Source organism: Lissotriton helveticus, chromosome 8 (assembly GCF_964261635.1).
Source record: "Lissotriton helveticus chromosome 8, aLisHel1.1, whole genome shotgun sequence".
Lineage (NCBI taxonomy): Eukaryota > Metazoa > Chordata > Amphibia > Caudata > Salamandridae > Lissotriton > Lissotriton helveticus.
The window spans coordinates 545,666,059-545,685,298 of record NC_136069.1 but is presented as its reverse complement, the minus strand read 5'-3'; positions in this window follow the sequence as shown (position 1 = coordinate 545,685,298).

Sequence of the window (19,240 nt, the reverse complement as noted above, 5' to 3'; positions counted from 1 at the left end):
TTGAAATTAGGAAGTAGTTGTAACTCCTTAGTTGGTTGGGTCAAATTACAAACTGAACAAGAGCCACAGGGGTAATGTCCAGTAATGGGGGGATTCCCCCATAAATTGGTTTGTTGTCCTCGTTTAGTTACAGATGGTCTCGTATGTACCAGGATGTCTTTTAAGTTCCTACATCGCCTGTTGGCAAATCTCGGTTTTGGCCAAGAAAGTGTGCCAGATGTGAGGATCCTCCAATTTTTGTTCACGATTTTTTTGACTTTGTCGGTTACTGGGCTGAAGGTGGTGACACAGGTAGTGAGATCCTCAGGTTCTGTTTTTGTAAAGGTCTCCAAAAGGCCTTCTCTGTTTTGGTTTTGTGCTCTTTTTTTGCATTTATTTACCACTCGCCTTGGATAGTCTCGATGTTGGAGTTTGGTGCAAAGGTCTTGTGCTTGGGCCCGGTACTCGGTGTTCTTGCTGCAGTTCCTCCGCAGCCTGAGGAACTGACTGTAGGGAAGATTTTCCCTCAAAGGGCGGGGATGAAAGCTCTTGAAAGAGAGGAGACTGTTCTTTGCTGTTTCTTTGAAGAAAGTGCGTGTTTGTAGATGCCCGTCTTCCGCATATATTGTAATATCCAGGAAGTCTAAGCTTCTTCTATCCGCACTATACGTGAACTTCAGGCAGCTGTCTTTTGTATTCAGCCATGTGTGGAAATCTTTTAGATCCTCTTCGTTCCCTGCCCAGATTAGCAGGATGTCGTCAATATACCGCTTCCAAAGCAGTATATGACGAATATAGGGATTGGTTTCTGTGTGTACATGTGTGCCTTCAAAAGTGCTCACATATAACCCAGCCACACTCGGGGCAAATGTACTGCCCATCGAGGTCCCTTGGCATTGTAAGTACAGTGTCTCTTTGTATAGAAAATAATTCTCTGTCAAGGCCATGCGGCAACATTCCAAAACGAAGTGTCTAGGAGTTGTGAATGTCCAGTCCTTGTCGAAAAGAATTTGTTCTAGCATATCCAGGGTCTCTTGTTGTGGAAGGCTCGTGTAGAGACTTTCCACATCAAGTCCTACAAGCATCATGGTGTCAGGTGAATATTCGACATCTTTAAGTAAGTTCAGAAGGTCTCGCGTGTCCTTTAAGTAGGTAGGTGTGCTTTGTACCAATGGTTTGAGGTAATAATCAGCAAACTGAGAGAGAGGCTCTAATACCGACCCGATGCCTGACACTATTGGTCGTCCTGGAGGTGGTATTCGGGCCTTGTGTATTTTAGGCAATGAGTAAAAATATGGAGTTTTGGGGTTCTTTGCTACCAGAAAATCAGCTTCTTTCTTGGAAAGCCAGTTGTGAGCTTCTGCCTCTTCAATCATCATTTGTATTTCACTCTGCAACCTTTTGGTGGGATCATTGGATAGTTTCTTGTAGAACTTTTCATCTGACAGGAGATCAAGGCACTGCTTGTCATAACCCGCTGCAGACAAGATAACTACCCCTCCTCCTTTGTCGGCTGGTTTTATTATGATTTGGCCATCGTTCTTCAATTCATCCAGCGCTGTCTGCTCTGCTCTTGTTACGTTGTGAAACGGTTTTTGTTGGTTAGATGATAGTTCGTCTACTTCTCTCATGATAGCTTGCTCAAAGGTTGCGATTTCAATCGGAACTTGAGAGGGCAGTGGGCAAAAAGTGGACTTGTTCCTCAATGAGGTATCTCCCTCTGAGATGTATTTTGGTTGGTCCTTAAAAAAGGCTTTCAGTTTGAGGGTTCGACAGAATTCGGCCAATTCACATTTTATTCTGAAAATGTCTGTTTTGGGGGTAGGGACAAATCCCAGGCCTTTATTAAGGACATCCTCTTGTTCTTTGGTTAGGACCTTATCGGTCAAGTTCACGATGAGGGAACAGTGTTGGCTTTTGTCACACTCCTCGTTTGGACCTGTCGGGTTTGGTCTGACCAAGTTACTCCTCGATTCTTTCCTCGTTGTTGAGGTTGGCCCCTCCCTAAAAAAGGAACCCTGGGTTGGAAGTTTTGTCCTTGTTGTTGGGGTCCTTGATGGTTCATGGGTGGGGGTCCCGAGAAGAAAGGGTTCATCCAGCCTTGAAAATGTGGGTTGAAGGGTTGGAATGGAATTCCTTGATGATCTACCTGGAAGAATGGAGGACGCCATGTGTTCCTGCCTCTTCGGTTGTTTCTCCTGTTTTGTGGTCTTCCTCTATTATAATTGGGGAATTCATCACCACTGTGGTCCGATCCATCAACTGAGGACCCACTGGTTGACCCATAGTTTGATGCATTATCATTGAATTTATGGTCTTTATTACTGTAAGGATGTATATGTTCAAGGGAAAACCTCTGTAGTTCTTTTGCCAGTTTCTGTAGCTTGGTCTGGGTGAGATACTCTTGAGTGTCATCCATCTCCTTATTAATTTCTTCAAGCCTTTTCTTATAAATGGTTACATTTACCGTGTTGTTCAGTTTTGTTTCAAGGATTTGGATTTTGACAGTGAGTTCGTCTGTTAGTCTTGATGCTGTCTTTATTATTAGGACTAAGTAGTCCCTTGTGCACTTCCAGGATATGGCCGACCAGTCTTTTCTAAAGGCCAGATCTTTCAGAAAGATACGTGGGGCATTGGTAACCCAGAGGCCTCTGGGAGCTGCATTTACCCTCAAGTATTCCGTCATGATGATCCCGTGGACGGCAGTTCTTACTTGTTCTTTTTTTATCTCGGTCAATTCATCCCAGTCTGTGGTGCTGGCTAGAGTCTGAGTGAGGTCACTGTCCAAAAAACGTGGAGGTCTCGCTAGTATTGCATCAATTTCTTCGGTTGTGTAGCTTAATCCCAAGTTTTCAGCCATGGTTGGTTCGTGCCAAGGCGAAAGGCTCAATCTGGTATAATTATCCAGAGAGTCTAGATCTTAGAATTCTCCCACAGCTGTGCGCTGCTTAGAATATGCTAATCAAATGGATGGGGCTTGAAGAAATTAATAAGGAGATGGATGACACTCAAGAGTATCTCACCCAGACCAAGCTACAGAAACTGGCAAAAGAACTACAGAGGTTTTCCCTTGAGCGTATACATCCTTACAGTAATAAAGACCATAAATTCAATGAAAATGCATCAAACTATGGGTCAACCAGTGGGTCCTCAGTTGATGGATCGGACCACAGTGGTGATGAATTCCCCAATTATAATAGAGGAAGACCACAAAACAGGAGAAACAACCGAAGAGGCAGGAACACATGGCGTCCTCCATTCTTCCAGGTAGATCATCAAGGAATTCCATTCCAACCCTTCAACCCACATTTTCAAGGCTGGATGAACCCTTTCTTCTCGGGACCCCCGCCCATGAACCATCAAGGACCCCAACAACAAGGACAAAACTTCCAACCCAGGGTTCCTTTTTTAGGGAGGGGCCAACCTCAACAACGAGGAAAGAATCGAGGAGTAACTTGGTCAGACCAAACCCGACAGGTCCAAACGAGGAGTGTGACAAAAGCCAACACTGTTCCCTCATCGTGAACTTGACCGATAAGGTCCTAACCAAAGAACAAGAGAATGTCCTTAATAAAGGCCTGGGATTTGTCCCTACCCCCAAAACAGACATTTTCAGAATAAAATGTGAATTGGCCGAATTCTGTCGAACCCTCAAACTGAAAGCCTTTTTTAAGGACCAACCAAAATACATCTCAGAGGGAGATACCTCATTGAGGAACAAGTCCACTTTTTGCCCACTGCCTTCTCAAGTTCCGATTGAAATCGCAACCTTTGAGCAAGCTATCATGAGAGAAGTAGACGAACTATCATCTAACCAACAAAAACTGTTTCACAACTTAACAAGAGCAGAGCAGACAGCGCTGGATGAATTGAAGAACGACGGCCAAATCATAATAAAACCAGCCGACAAAGGAGGAGGGGTAGTTATCTTGTCTGCAGCGGGTTATGACAAGTAGTGCCTTGATCTCCTGTCAGATGACAAGTTCTACAAGAAACTATCCAATGATCCCACCAAAAGGTTGCAGAGTGAAATACAAATGATGATTGAAGAGGCAGAAGCTCACAACTGGCTTTCCAAGAAAGAAGCTGATTTTCTGGTAGCAAAGAACCCCAAAACTCCATATTTTTACTCATTGCCTAAAATACACAAGGCCCGAATACCACCTCCAGGACGACCAATAGTGTCAGGCATCGGGTCGGTATTAGAGCCTCTCTCTCAGTTTGCTGATTATTACCTCAAACCATTGGTACAAAGCACTCCTACCTACTTAAAGGACACGCGAGACCTTCTGAACTTACTTAAAGATGTCGAATATTCACCTGACACCATGATGCTTGTAGGACTTGATGTGGAAAGTCTCTACACGAGCCTTCCACAACAAGAGACCCTGGATATGCTAGAACAAATTCTTTTCGACAAGGACTGGACATTCAAAACTCCTAGACACTTCGTTTTGGAATGTTGCCGCATGGCCTTGACAGAGAATTATTTTCTATACAAAGAGACACTGTACTTACAATGCCATGGGACCTCGATGGGCAGTACATTTGCCCCGAGTGTGGCTGGGTTATATGTGAGCACTTTTGAAGGCACACATGTACACACAGAAACCAATCCCTATATTCGTCATATACTGCTTTGGAAGCGGTATATTGACGACATCCTGCTAATCTGGGCAGGGAACGAAGAGGATCTAAAAGATTTCCACACATGGCTGAATACAAAAGACAGCTGCCTGAAGTTCACGTATAGTGCGGATAGAAGAAGCTTAGACTTCCTGGATATTACAATATATGCGGAAGACGGGCATCTACAAACACGCACTTTCTTCAAAGAAACAGCAAAGAACAGTCTCCTCTCTTTCAAGAGCTTTCATCCCCGCCCTTTGAGGGAAAATCTTCCCTACAGTCAGTTCCTCAGGCTGCGGAGGAACTGCAGCAAGAACACCGAGTACCGGGCCCAAGCACAAGACCTTTGCACCAAACTCCAACATCGAGACTATCCAAGGCGAGTGGTAAATAAATGCAAAAAAAGAGCACAAAACCAAAACAGAGAAGGCCTTTTGGAGACCTTTACAAAAACAGAACCTGAGGATCTCACTACCTGTGTCACCACCTTCAGCCCAGTAACCGACAAAGTCAAAAAAATCGTGAACAAAAATTGGAGGATCCTCACATCTGGCACACTTTCTTGGCCAAAACCGAGATTTGCCAACAGGCGATGTAGGAACTTAAAAGACATCCTGGTACATACGAGACCATCTGTAACTAAACGAGGACAACAAACCAATTTATGGGGGAATCCCCCCATTACTGGACATTACCCCTGTGGCTCTTGTTCAGTTTGTAATTTGACCCAACCAACTAAGGAGTTACAACTACTTCCTAATTTCAAATGGAGAATGCTCAAACATACTAACTGCAATACAAGCCACGTAGTGTACATGATCACCTGCCCCTGCCAGCTGCACTACATTGGCATGACATGTAGGAAAGCTAAACAAAGGATCGTAGAGCACAGGAGCAATGTCAAATGTAAGAAAACCACAACCAAGATGGCGAGTCATTTTCTGGAGAAAAACCACACAGTGGATGACCTTAACTGGGTCATCCTTGAAACTCTGGACATAAAGGACAGCAATGCAGAGAGAATCCTCTTTGAGAAAGAGCAACGCTGGGTCCACCGGTTGGGGACAGATACAAGAGGGCTGAATGATAATATTCCGTGGCTGAGCGTGTTGAAATAATGAAACTGTTTCCCAAAACCAACATCAGCAGAATTTACACATTGCCTGTAGGCTTCACGCTAGAATGCGGTCTGCCTCAAGAGACCTAATGATAGATATCCATAAGTTGCACTGTGAGAAGCACCAGTGATCAACTTAGTGCTTAAATTCCAAAATTTGCAAAAAACTGTTTGCCCACGATTTTATAAACCACTGTGTAAGACCTTGCAACTGATCATCATATTCCGTTTAATTTTCATTTTTATTTTCATTTTTATTTTATTTTTCATTAACATTATCCTAATATTCGGAATATCCACCGCGCTTCAAAATGAAGCATTAGAATCATCTCTTTGAGAATACGAATGACCACATGCTTCTACAACACGCGTTTTCCAATTCGTGATATTGGAAACACGAAGAAGCGCCCAGTCCCCTTTCTATTGCCATGAATGGAGACCTGCAAAAAGCGACCCGGAAGCGCACTCCTGTTACTTCCGGGTCCCAAGAGGCAGCCGCAGCGCAACGCGAGGCGCAAGGAGAGGAGCGTTAGGTATCAGCTCGAGACAATTCTGCTACAAAACCACAAGTATACTGAGAACCGCTTCGCGCCAATGCTTAGCTGTCCCTTTTATCTAGCCCCCTCGAAGCCCTTGTCACACCCGAAGGAGGTGTAACTGATGTGCATTTCAGGTACGATATTGGCGCACAGAGCACATCGGTATGAAAGATTTTCACTACGCTGGGCAACCATTATCATGATCAAGACTGTAGAAACTGCACATATTTATGAATAAGTTTTGCATGTCACGTGGTAATCGATTGCCACATATTTGACCCACCACAATAGTTATCCGAGCGGTGGGGTATTACCAAACCCTACACACTCGTTTTGCATATAAGAATGATTTATCATTTATAAACCACTTTTTGCATGATATAGCTTGTTGGAGAAAGAGAGAGTTGACACTGCCAATTACTGGGGGTTATGAAGTATTGCCATTTTAAGTTGCTACAATTTGTATTGTCTTGTAGTGAATTCACTACGCTATGTGTCTCCCTTACCCTTGTTTTCCCTTTGTGTATGTTTCTATTATGTTTGAACTATAGGTACATCGTGACCTCGAGAAAAAGAAACAGGTTGAAAATTTCCCTTTTCTACACACTTGCTTGCTATAATATAGTAAACTAGTATCACTTTCACCTTTCACCACGGGTCCTGAAGAAAGCCCTAAAGTCCGATTCCCGGCATAGAGGGCTGAAACATGTTGGCCATTTTAACCGCATGCGTGCGGGCGGAATTCCGCCCGTACGCTGGGTTTTGCGAAAGCGCACTTTACGTGACGAGCTGGGCTCGTCATGAGCGTGCGAGGAGGCTACGCCATGACGAGCCCAGCTCGTCATGAGCGTCGAAGGGGTTAAATCATTTTGAATGCTAGTGCGTCCTGAGAACTTAATATTTTCAATAGAGCGCACGCCACTTGAGCATTCCCCTAATGGGATCCACCCGAACCCAGACCTAATAAAATTCCTACTACTGGGTCTCCGGGGGATTTTTAATTGTTCTACACTCCCTCCACATCACTGGGTCACTACTGTTTTTACCCAGGGTAAGATCCTCCTGGTGGAGGCTGCATACCGAAAACTAACCCGATGATTATGCACACACGTGTTCGAAGAGCGGAGAATCAAGATATACCGCTTACCACGCTACCCAACACGTGCATGAGGGTTTTTATTTGGAGACACCGTTGTTCGATCTCCTGCATACCCTGGTTCATGCAGGACAAGTGATCCCTCCCTTCTGATTATTTGTAACTACCTAAGGAAACTGAGGGATCAGCGTTTTCCTTCTCCCCCATTTAATTTAATTAATTTAATTGTGGGTTTATATAGCGCTAGGAATCGACTCCCGGAGGAGTATCTCCACGCTTCGACCGCTGGGGAACCCGTCCTGGCTCACCCTGAGAGATGGTCCCTGATGGGTATCTCTAAGGTGCGACCAAGCATCCCCGGCGGTCTGGGGGGGCCGTTGTGAAGATGAGGCAAGCTGATGCCCAGAGTTGCCGAGTGTGGTTTCTGACTAGAGTAGGCACCGAGGCGAGAATTATCAAGTCCGCTGACCCTGGTCCACGACCCTGCCGCGTCGGGAATCGAACCCTGGTCCCGGGCCGTTCTCTGCTTACGGGTCTGCCGCCTCTAACCAGTGAGCCACACTTCTCCACTTCTCCATCCATTTGATTAGCAAATGCTACTACGTAGCAAGGTCACTTCAGCTGTCGTCCGCTGCTTTTACCATGGGCTTCCCAAGTGTTAAAACTTTTTCGTTACTGGCTTTTAGGGCTAGCCTTATTTGGTGAACGAATTTCGCCAATCTCGCTAGGGTCATTGTGTTGATGGTTGAGAAACACAAAGCTGATACTTCAGAGCATGATTTAGTGCTCTGACTGAGGCAGATCGGTCTCAGCAGTCACCGGCGATCGATGTCGAAAAAAGGACAGCAGCAGAGAAGGTGCAACCAAGATTCCCTCTTGTAGGAGCATAGTCTACAAGATATGGATTACCCTCTTTGAGCCCATACGGGGTTGAAGTCTACTATCCCAAGCGTGGTCAGCCTCATGTATCGAATTTTGCTTCGGACATGAGTTGTTAGGGCCTCACTTAGATATAATTGTGCTTTCCCTACCATGTACGAGTTGTTTAATGGGTCCAAATGGGAGCTTCGACAGAGGGTTTTATGGTCGAGGTCAAAGGAGATTTCATAAACTTGTTTGTTGATTGCTCTCTTCCAAACATTCAGTGGGATATCCTGCCGCGGAATATTTTCTTCCTCAATCCTCAAAGTTTTGATTGCGTTTCCCAGCCTGGTATGCCATGTCGAGGCTGGCCCTTCAAAGATGGATCTCAAGTGGTATTTAAGGGAGTTAGCCGGAGCCCTTAATGTCCTTAGATACAACTTTATAAGCTCCCCCTGGCAGATCAAGTCTGGCCTTGCTAGGCCAAGCTCCAGTCTCAGCCTGGATCTTCTTGCTGTCCTCGGTATGTGTAACACCGACTTGTATGCCTTAACTTGGGCTGAGTTGAGAAAAACGTCCAACTTTCCAGAAAAGGCAAGATGCCCGTAAGAGATTGCAGGGAGAAGCTTTGCTCGCAGGGCTATCAGAATTGGACTGGCGGATGGGCTGATCAGGTTCTGACTTAGTTGTTTTAACAGATATGTTACCTTGTTGGCTTTGGAGGCCTGATGATTTAGATGTACATTGGCCTTTGCCCTTTCCGTGAACCAGACCCCCAAGTAGTTGTATGAGGCCACCGAGTTTATTTGAACATTTCCTAGCTGCCACAGTGCATGCCTTTTCCGTTGATAGGACCCAAAGATAATAACCTTGGTTTTCCCTTGGTTGACAGACAATCTGTTGGCGATGTTGAATCTGGTTAAAGCTGTTAATGTTCTTTGTAGGCCGATCTTCGTGTGATCCATTATAGCCGTGTCATCGGCATACTGTAAAACTGGTAGCCTCACACTTCCTAGTCTGGGGGCTACTAGGCTGGCTCCTTTTAGGGCTTCCCCCAGATCTGCTGTATATAAATTGAAAAGAGTGGGGGCCAGCACACACCCTTGCTTCAGCCCATTTTCTGTGCCTATTTTGGGAGAAACTGTCCGAGCGCTTGTTTTGACCCGCACCCAGGTGGCCTCATATAGTGACCTAATTGCCTTCAGAAGATTCAATGGTATCCCCCACTTATCCAATTTCCACCATAAGCGTTTTCTGTCCACTTTGTCGAAGGCTGTACTATAGTCGACAAAGCAGCAAAATAGTGGTGGGTGGTTCTTCGAGGTTGCCTGGGCTGAGAGATGTGCTAGCGCCAGGACATTATCCATTGTAGATGCCTGGGACCTGAAACCAGTCAGGTACATAGGTATTATGTTTTCCTTTTCGTCCCATTTTTCTAGGTCATTGAGTACTAGGCGTGCATATGCCTTGGCCTCCAGGTCGAGCAGGGCTATGAGCCTATAGTTCGATGGTTCTAGGCGGTCACCTTTTTTGAAAATTGGAACCAATATGGAACCCCTCCAAGAGTCGGGGGTTATGGCAGTCGTGTAGATGTAATTGAAGAGCGGAGTTAAAAGAGTCGCCCAGAAGTCTGGTGCCTGTTTGAAAACCGGTGCTGGGATGCCGTTGGGCCCTGGTGCGCCGTCGTTCCTCATGCGCTTGATGGTTTTAATAACCTGTTGGGTGTTTGTCCAGGTTAGTATGATGCCATCAGCGTCGGCCGGGGAGCTGTTACCCCTCGCGTTCTTTCCTGGGCTCAAGAATATGACTTCTGGATTTGTACTAATCTGTTGTACTTCCTCAGCTACCTCCGCTTTTTCTATTGATAGGTCTTCATTAGTGGGGACTATTGCATATAGCTGTTTCACATGTTGGATCCAATCTTTTTCAGGTACCCCGTTTTCTCTCGTTGGTCCTCGGTTGCTCGGCTGGTTGATAAATCTCCAGAGTCGTGCTGAGTTCTTTTGTTTGAGGAGGGAGAAAACTTTAAGCCATTTGCTTTCCATGGTGGCTTTTTTAAGTTCCCATAGCTTCTTCCTCAAGGAGGCCCTCAGTGCAGATATCAATACCCCTCTGTTTGACTACCCCCTCTTTTCTTTGCTACGAGAGCCTTGCGTAGAAGTTTTTTATGGTCTCGTATTTCCTGAGGGCAGGTATTTCCAGTGCTAAATTGGGCTTTTGTCATTATATTTTGTGATTTGTGGTTCCCGAGTTTGCTTTGTAGTTCCTCAATGATTTGCTCCCATCCTTTTATGAGTGGTTCCTCTATGTACAGACTCCCTTCTTGTGCCTGGCCCAGCCAAGATTGAAGTTTCCCATCCGTCTTGTTTGTCCATTTAATCCTCCGTATGACGCTGTATTTCTCCTCTCCACGTGTCTCCCCGATGGATTTGTAGACGGCGGCAGTCGGTTTATCCAGCTGGAATGATGCTCTTAGTGGCCTGTGATCGCTTTCTTGCCGGTTTTCGATTTCAAAGTCAGTCATTCTGTCTGCCAACTCTCCAGATATCATAATATAGTCAATTCTTGACACATTCCGGAAAGTGGGCTGAGGCTGCCAGGTGGACGAGCGAGCGCTTTTCAGTGCATGGGTTGATGTCAGTTTGAAACTGGAGAAAAGGTCTTGCAGGGGAGCCGCCCTTCCCAATCCCCTGGGGAAAGTTTCCAGTTTGTCAAGATCTTTTAGATTGAAGTCCCCAGTTAGAATGACCTGGTGTGTTTTAAAATTTTCATATTGTAAACACAAAATAGAAGTTATTTACAACATCTTGTAAACACTTCACTTTGGAGTGATGGTATTTACCAGCACTCAACATTATAAGTTTAGTGGTAAATTCCAATCCCTTTCAGGAATGGTACACAGGGGTAGGCACAGGGATTGTAATTATGAGTTATGTGCCAATTCTTAAATGAAATGACAATTATTGTGAGGTCAACTGTAATAATTAATACCCTGTTGTGGGACTTTGCCTAAAATTGTTTGGAAATGTCAGATCTAATGTATACATTGCTCCCAGCCACTTCCAACATATTTAAAGGTGCCACAGAATTTTCTGAATAACTGGCTGAAACTTGCTTCTAACAAATATTACCATAAATGTTACTTGATAGCAAAAGGCTGCCAGATATATTTGTGTAAATTAACTTAAGATGTGTGTCACCCCTACTGAAAATAAACATGCAGAATGTTGTTATATATTTTTGGCCGCTCAACGACAGAGCTATCACAATAGAATAAATAACAGTGGCCTAACTGGTGCTTCAGCATGGTAACATGGAGGATATTCTTGTATATATGACATCAAGTCTTCAGAGGAGTATTTCACTGGCATTTAGAGGTTGATCCATGCTGGAATTCCATCTCAGCTGATTCCTGTTATCTCATGAAAGGGATGCTGTCCAACTTTACACCCAGATGAGCAGCTTGCTGACACTTACCCACAGGTAATAGAGAGTTAGATCACCCAGTAGGGATTAGGCAGATCCATTCACCTTAGACACAATAGGTTAGAATTCACTAGGTATGAGTACACTATCTTACAGAACTTATATGCAAGCATATCATTTTCTATAAATAGCAAAATGGTTGATTTGTTAATCTTTTTCGCCGTTCTCATAATGGTAATCACAGTATGCTCTTTCCTTCTATTAATCATTGCAGCACAAGTATTCTACTCAAGAATCACATTTCAATAAACATTGAAACGCTTTACTGTGTAGTTCTTGGGTATCTCTTTGGATATGCATAAGTGGCTGAGCAAAAGGGTTATTGATCTGTTACTACAATTTCCTTGTGGAGTCAGAGTTGTCATGTTCTGAGGTTGCACAACCATTTGTTACCCTGTAAGGTTAGGGGTACAGATAGTGCACTGTAAGCTAGCAGTACTATAGGCCAACATATCCTGAGGGGTGCTCAAAATCAGTCTTGCACTAGTCAAGCGTTTATGTTGTCCAACAAATGCACGGTTTGACTTGAGAAAGTATAAGCCATAGGACAACTGCAGCTTGTAGGGCCTATTGTCCCTGCCAGCGCTGCCAATGACAGTACCAATGCAACTACTAACCATCATACTTCTATGCATGTGACAATTCAAACTATTGCAGGCCCCTAAAGCTATAAGAATGACTTGGGGGTGAAGGTAGTAGCCATTTGTAATGTATATTGAATTAATTAACAACTGTTACTGTGCTCATTTCTAAATCAGACAAACAAGGCAAACCATGTGGCACCCGAAACCAACAGTTCAAATCAAGCACTGCGTCAGTCCAAACATTGATCTAGTTTAGGAAATGGTTAAAGATGTACCTCTTTAAAGAACACTGCATTCTAATTATTAATACCCTCAAAAAAGATATCACTTGTTGACTGTATGCTTGTTTTTGTCCTTGTACAGCACTTGGCTGCCTTTTGGCTAGGTTTATGCTATAGAAATACCATTTATATGCATACATACATTAATACATATTATGAAGGAAATATAGAAGGAGTATTTGCTCGAATATGTCAAGCGTGCCTGCACACATTAAGAATATTTGTTGAAGGAAGTGACCTTGGCAAGCGTTGTTACAGCAATAAAGAGAGCCATGGATGGTGAATGAATGTGAGTAGCGATGTCTCTTTAATAGGCATACATTTATTTGCGATATTTTATCTTTCTGTCGGTACTTTCCACAGCGGCACTTTCACCACTGGCAGAAATGTTACCGATGGAATTAACATAGCAGAGTTCACTGTGAGCTCAAAATAATTTTTTGTCAGGTAAACTCTAAATTAGTGCTTATGTGGTATTTGAGTTCACTAGGGAACACTTATTATTCGCATTCCGTATTTCAGGAGAACTATCTCATTAACTGGCAATATTGTGCAATTTGTGCGTCTCCCCGTGTTGGATGTAGGTGTTGGCTGGGAGGGTCTAATGCTGCATTGCTCTGCAAAATGTGCATTCGTAAAAGTGTTCACAGAATGCGAATCTGTATGTCAAGCCACATGCAAGCCAAATTATATGTTACAACTAACAGCATATCATTCACAAATGCATCATTTTAAAAATGGAGTGCAAAGGTTAAGAGAAAAAGGGGGTATTTAGAAAATGTATTTTTAACTTTACTATTAGAAGTACTGTATGCTTGCAAATCCTCACAATCCACTCGTTGAGCCTGTTTGACATTCATACTTGCTTACTCACGTAACCTGCAGCTGCTGCAAAGAATGTAGAACCTATTCAGCCATTACTATGTGATTACAGTGATACCTGCTTCTCTCTGACCACACATAGCGTTTTCGAGAACTGTAAATGTTAAAAATGCGATTTCAAAAAGGCCATGTCGATGCACTTCTATCAGCAAAACAGTTCTTCTCCTAGTACATACAGCGTGACCTTCAAATATTTCTTTCTTGCGCATTACAAATGTTATGCACGGGGGTGTGACAGCACTAAGAACCAGTTCTGCTAAGATTATGCATCAGGGTTGCGCCAAGTTCATGACGCAGCCCAATACAAAATCCATGTTGGGATTTACAAAGTCAGTTTGCGTGGCTTTTCACGGTATTTTAACCCAACAGTAACCCAAGGCAGCACTGCTTTGTTTTATTTTGGGTCTGGGAGAGGTTACATGGATGGAGAATGGGAGTTCCCATTCATGCACCAATGAATTTTGACGCAAACCCATATTTACTAAAGTCAGTAAGCATGGGGTTATGCCAATATGGAGTGCCTACCTGAGGCTGGCATACCAAGGAGTAATATCTTTATTACTCCTCTTTACTTCCTCTTTGCATTCTGCAGCATACAAACATACAAAATGCAGTATACGTCTAAGAATAGTGTTTGTACAGGAAGGCATCACTTCCTACACAAAATTAATTATGAACACAACAGGCACCATTGCATTGCGGTGTAAGGGCTCCTGTGTTGGCACAAGGCAGCCAGAAGGGTGTCAGCACCTCGAAAGAGCAGAATTGCTCCATAACGTAGTGGATGTGGTGCATTTTTGCTGTCTTCCTTTGATGCAATGCAGTGCAACAACTTATCTTACTGCTTTACGTTGAATCAAAGTTTAGTAAATCCTGTCCTTCTTTTCAACACTTACTAGTTAGACTATTATTTAGAAGCCATGGGCTCAAATACAGTCCATGCTTTATGATGCAAATTGATCTGCTTCACGAACTGATAGTAAAAAGCAGAATCAAAAACTGGGGCAAGGTTTGAAGGCAGTGAGAAGTGACATAAAAATGCAGGAGGTGTAAAACGTAGAATCAGTATAGTTATGTGTTCATATGCAAATACTGCCTACACAAATCACAAAACACTAATGTCATATTAATTAATCATTAATATAAGTGTGATGATCACATGATTTTGCCCATACAAGAAATATTGATTGCGTAAATATTACACCTTTATTCACATGTAACTAATTCACTAAATTTTTGACGATCTAAAATATTGTTCCCTCTGAGTGAACTCCTCTATTTTTGAAAGAGTTTCTTGGGACAATGAGGAGTGGTAGTATGTGGGGCTCATTGACTCATGACTCCTTTTTTCTAAGTAAACTGACTGTGGACCTTGATCATCAACTCTGTGTTGCACTAAAGCCAATAGGGGAGGAGCTCCATTGCCACTAGCCAAAAACAATGTCATGGGCCACTGCTGACAGCCACAGACGGCAGTGGGAGTACATGCAGGGCGGTGACGTGGGGAGGGGGAGGGGCAGGGTGGGGGGTAGTAATGTATGGATTACGGAGTTTTACAGATAAGTAAACATTTAAATAAATAAAACGAACTTCGTTGCGCGCACTGCATCGCATTTGGGGATGCAGTGCACTCAACGACATTCGTTTTATTTATTTAAATGTTTACTTACCTGGGAAGCTCCGTAATCCATACATTACTACCCCCCTTGCCCCCCCCCTTCCCCACGGCACCGCCCTGCAGGTACTCCCACTGCCGGCTGCAGCTGACTGCTGACTCTCCTACTGTTGAGTGGATTTAACACCCCTGACAAAAGGATGTAGAGAGCAAGGATGGCAGGGCAGGCACTTCGGGTGCATGAGCTACATGATATGGTCCTGTAGGCTAGTCCTTGAGTTGGAAGCCACAAAATAACTAAGTGGGATTGTCGAAGAAGGTGTAACAGACTCCAAGAGGAAAAGGGCTGCAAGAAAAAGACAAGGGAAGCAGGCCAGTAGGCAAGCTGGAAGAAGAGTAATTACCAATAGTCATTATTCATGCATCAGTGCCCTGCCCGAGAGAATGCCAAACTTTTTTCAACAGATTGGAGGGACATTTTGAAGCAAAATCAGGAAAATGTGTATTTCCTAATTCACTTAAAGTGAAGTAGATTTTGTTCATTATAACATTGAAGAAAGTTGAAATAAGGCTTTTTTGTTTGTCTTAAAAAGTCTCTGCAAAAAAATTGGTTGTTTTGAAATGTGGGAATTTTGTAGGTGGAAAGCAGCCTTGACCTCATGGGTGTTACAAAGTATCATGAGGAAGGGGCATTGTAGCCAATTGGTTCTGCCCATTTAGTTAATGTTTCTTCACTTATGACTACCTGTTTTTTTTAAACTTTACTATGGATGAGTCCCACTACCTGAGCCTCACTCATGTTAAATTCATTGAAAATGGACTGAGCATGTTAAGTGCCAGTGTTTGCCTTGTAAGATAAGGCTTCTGTGGCAGAGCTAAGGTAAGAGGCACTGGGCTGGTTACATGTTAAAAGGTGTGCACACATGTGTGAGTATATGTGCATGCTGCTCGTGTTTGACTACCGTCATGTGAAGCCCGGTAATTGCAGACAGGTACTCTGGTGGAGAAGTATCTGTGCAAGGATAGGTGCTGACCAGGAGTAGGTCGTACAATGTTGGAACATTCAATGATATGTCAGTAGGTATTACTGGAAAACATGTAATGGTTTTACTGTGTTATACACACAAGTGAAGTCTGCGCTAAAAAGCATTTTTGCTCCACCTAGGCCTGCCAAGTCCAGCAAGTTGTCCAACTTGGGTAAAACATGCATGCAAGCATGATTGGTCAATTTCAAACACAATATACCTGCATCTTATGGGACTTTATGAATTGCTATATATGTCTGGGTCAGCTCATAATCAAATTCCAGACCTTGACCAAGATACCATTTACTCTGCTCCCAAGCGGAGGGAACAAAGGCCTCCCCACAGAAAAGGAACGACTATCTATTACTGACTCTTCCTGGATAGTATGGGGTGGGGTGGAAAATCGGCATCTAATAATTAGCTTGTCAGACTGCAACTGGGATAAGAAAGTGAATGCCCCACAGAACAAAGGAGAAGGGATAGACCTCTGGAGCCAACACAGGAGGGGCTCACCTTTTGACGTTTTTGTAGGAAGGGATCTGGCAGTGATGTGAGGTAGGAGCAGAGTTAAGGCCCTCTGAGGAGCTATTTCCAGAGAATGCTTCAAGTCACATTGATGGATTGTGCCAGAATGCTGTGAAAGAGGGTTGGGACAGAGTTTGAGTGATAATTTGGAATCCTAGGATTTGCCAGGTGTATCTGGAATCTAGAATGTGCTTTTTACAACTCACTCTGTTTCCACCACACAACACACATCAGTTAGGAGTTTGACAGAAAGAAAATACATATATCAGCTCATATACACCATGCAACAACATTCCACCATGCACTTCTAACGGGCGCACATAAACCTGATATAAATAGGAGTGCTTTAAGGTCTTGTTAGAGGTATAAAGCACTATGAAAATTCAGCAAGACAAAAAATGTAGAAACCCTGTGAGCAGCTGCCCTCTGGGGATACCACATCTCGCAGTCTGTCTGTTTGGTGAGAATAGGGGTCACAACGATCCTTCCCGGGCAGGAGTGCCAAAATCAGTGGCCCGAGCCCCACTGCGCGAGTCCCTGTGAGCAGCCACACTCTGAGGAGACCACATCTCCCAGCCTGCCTGTTTGGGGAGAGGAGGGGCTGCACCAATCCATCTGGAGTAGGAGCACCTAAATCAACGGCCTGAGCACCACTGCAGTGACACTGTGAGCAGTGCACTCTGCGGAGACCACACCTCCCAGCCTGCCTGTTTGGAGAAAGGAGGGGCCACAACGATCCTTCCTGTGCAGGAGTGCCTAAATCAGCAGCCCGAGCCCCCCTGCGAGGGACACATGCGGGCCACACCCGGGCCATGGGTGTGCCCATCTTGCTTGTCATTGCCCAGAAGAGGCAGGGCTGGGCCACCTCCATGATATCTGCCTTCTGCTGGGTCTGGATCCTCAGGACTGAGCAATAACTCATATGGTACAGTGCTCTATATTATGTTATCATTTGGCGCACCAAGTAAAGTGAACTGTAAGCAACAAGGTCCCTCTCCGGCTTTATTAGGAGAGGAGGGCTGGCTAGTATTGTGCAGTTGCATTGACCATAGCCAACTCTAAGCACCTAGCAGCAATGGGGAAATCAACATTTCATACCAGACAGCAAGCTCTGCCCCATCAACACCCCTATTCTGTGCCCCCAACCTCTATTGACAGGATGTTACAGAGGGCCATAGGCATGGTGGGCACCACAATTGAAGTCACCGAAAGGCAGTTGTCTTTAACTCCAGATCCCCACTTTTCTTCGACTGGCTCAGGCTCCTTCCCAACCACTCTCATCTTGGAAAAGAACCCTCCCACGCCACATAATGTTGACTGTGCTAAGGCAAGTGCTGTACCAAAAGTGCATTTGCTTGAAGGGGGTGTTGTCTCAGGCACTGCCAAAAACGCAAAGCCCGAGCAACCAACCAGGGCGGGGGACAAACGGAAGAAGCTCAATGATGGGATGCCCGTTAGCAGAGAGTGCCTGGACAACCTGGACACAAATAAGGGATATACAGATAGTGCACGACAGGCCTTGGACTACCCACTATTGGTGTCAAACTTGGTGGTGGAACTGCATGTTCAGTTTAGGTCCAATATAAAAGTTGAGCTTAGCTCCCTGGTAGCACGGGTTGAAAAGTTGACAAAATCATTTGAAACCAGGTTTAGAAAGCCGGCCTCGACCATTGGGTGGACCAACACTAGCTGTCAGAGAGATATTACTACTGAAACACCTAGAAAAAGGCCAGAACCACCATATGCTAAACATCCTATCTCCACCATTGATACTAGCAGGGCCAATTTCAAGGTCAAGAGTGGAGATTCAGTATACCCCAACGTGACAACCAAGACAGATTGTATGTATTTTCAGGGGTTCAGGCCCTGTAGGGTTAGGGCTGGGTACGATCCTAATATAGAAGCTGGGGGCGAGAAGAGTACTCTGCACTCTATTAACCTACCCTCTACTTCGGCTCATATGTCATTTTTTTAGCAGGTGTACCCTAGATCAACCCACTAAGAACTAACAAATAAATGTATGTTTTGTCTGGCCAGGTTGAGGCAAATTGCCTAAGAAAATGCAGGCGATATTCTAATGATTGACAGGGTCAGTTAGGTGGGCAATAGACCAAAGATGTGCAAGGGGACGGCATAGTGATCAACTTCACAATCCCTTTTATGCTTGAACCATCACAGAAAGGACGTGGGAATTAGGTCCTTATAGCTAGGCTATTTCTACACTCAATATCAAGCACCAGCAACTAGTGTAAAATGAGCCACGGGAAGAGGCTGTGGGACCAGAACCATCAGCCACCGAGGCAGTGGTACCAACCCTCCCGCACACAATTGCTATATAACATACCCTTAGACAACAGATATGGGGTTATAGAAGAGGTCGGTTGAATCAAAGAATCATATCACCCAGAAAAGACAACCAACTGGCATAGGGGACCGTGGAAGAGGGAAAACCCAACTAGGGAGCTGTATTACCCAATTACAACGACTGGGCTGGGGGCAAGTGGAGTGTGGGAGCACCCTGAAACAACACAACAAGTTTGGGATAAGCATATAAGTTTTGTAGAGTACACTGTCGTGGGGCAGCTGGTCAACAGTACTCTAACAAGCTTGCCCTTGAGATC